This window comes from Amia ocellicauda (assembly GCF_036373705.1).
Source record: "Amia ocellicauda isolate fAmiCal2 chromosome 11 unlocalized genomic scaffold, fAmiCal2.hap1 SUPER_11_unloc_3, whole genome shotgun sequence".
NCBI lineage: Eukaryota > Metazoa > Chordata > Actinopteri > Amiiformes > Amiidae > Amia > Amia ocellicauda.
In genome coordinates, this window is record NW_027102661.1 from 292,184 (window position 1) to 294,073 (window position 1,890).

General features: G+C 38.4%; 1 non-coding gene across 1 annotated transcript; it reads right to left on the minus strand.

Annotated features, from left to right (window-relative positions):
* Nucleotides 1-1,817: 1,817 nt before the first annotated feature.
* Nucleotides 1,818-1,890, minus strand: trnav-cac (transfer RNA valine (anticodon CAC)). Its single transcript has one exon. It is a non-coding gene; the product is annotated as a tRNA-Val (tRNA).

Here is a 1,890-nt window from a genome sequence, read left to right on the forward strand (position 1 = left end):
AAAATAATTTTACAGAACTTAAAACAGATGTTATAGCCTTATTTACAATACATGCACACAACACGCTCTGAGTCAATGAAAATAATCTGAAGACTTGCCTAAAAACTCGTTTAAATCGAATCGCTGATGTTGTTTCCGGACATTGTTGATCTTTAGTCTTAAATCGAAAGGTCAGTATGAGTCTGTCGAGCTGAAGACCAGACCTTCATACTTATAATGATGGCCACATGCCGGATCTGCTTGTAAGGCATTGTTCTGGTCTGGCCTTTGTGCCACCCTGTTACCAATTAACATATCAAAACCAACCAATAAAATGACACTGCATCAAATTTCAAATAGAAACCAAGATGGAGACGATCTCTCTCCTCTCTACTCTAAACTTTTATTAGAACCTTTTGGTCTCTCAAAAAAACATTTTTAAGCATCAAGACCTATAGTCAACAACCACTAAGAATATTTCAGGCCTTTATAAGTGCTAAAAAACAACCTGAGCCTAGAAAATAACTATAAAGATCAAAAATAACTAGCGCTTTTACAGTGATTTTTTATTTTATTTTTTATAGCGATGCTTTGTTTGGTATTAAACAAGTCACAAACTACTCAGAACAGCGTTTATCCCCGCAAAAGAGATATTTGGGTTTATTTTACAAAGCTTATAAATTATATAGGTTAAAAGTATTCTGAATGTTTTGATACCACACGCCATACCTATTGTTGTATGAGCACACCCCCGCCCCCCATGGTGTGAGTGATTTAGCCTTGAGTGTTGTGATCTATTTAGCATTGAGTGATCAGTTGTTTTCATTTTTTAAACGATTCCTTATCATCAGGGATTGAGACTGCTAAAATACCTTAAAAGCATATCCTTATCTTAAGTCTAACTCTTATGAGCTTTAAGACCCTAGAATGTATTTAAGTAAAACGACTGAACACATTATGTGAGAGATAAAATATAACCACAGCTTTTTTTTTTTTTTTTTACAAAAACAATTAACCTATACACACAAACACCCACACACACACCCTCTTTTTTAATTTAATTTTTAATTAAATTTGAGGAGAGAGACAGAGCCAGATACAGTGTGGATAACATAAGTACCCTATGCAAAACAGGCATTGTTAGGACCTGGGATCATAACAGACAACAGAACTTGTTGAATTTTATAAAATGATTGGGCGAGAGAGAGAGAAAGACAGACAGAGACAGTGTGAATATGATAAACGCACAATTCAAAACTGGCATTGTTAAGACCTGGGACCATTACAGACAACAGAACTTGTTGATCTTATAACGGTTTAGATTTACTAAACCATTAAATGTATATTTAAAAAAGACCCCCAACCACTACAGGAAGAGCCGACCCATTCACACTCTACAGTTGACCAACAAGAACAACAAGAACAACAGGTTATGGGCGGCCTTGTTGTTCAGGGTTTTATGGGTGTACACTTTCTGACGGATATGACGTAGGAATAATTAAGGAAATAACTCTACCTAAAATCACGCCCCCCAATTATGACGTAGGAATATTAATAAGCTTAGGGCATACGTCATAACAAAATAGGCCGCGCCCAAAAAACCCAACTATCTACTCATAAGAGTAACAGCAATGTCGCCGATCCTGCTACGGTCGTATTGTAACAGCAACAACATGTATCGATTTTAAAAGTGTCAGTTCCAGCGCCTCGCAAAGCTACCCTTCTGTGATCGTTTGTTCTCTAGGTCAGGCTTTCTTGACACTCCGAGGAAGAGAAAACGATGGCCGGCCGCGTTACAGGGACAGGTAACACGGCACTAGCACACGTGCACCGCGGGTTGTTTCCGCCCGGTTTCGAACCAGGGACCTTTCGCGTGTGAGGCGAACGTGATAGCCACTACACTACGGAAAC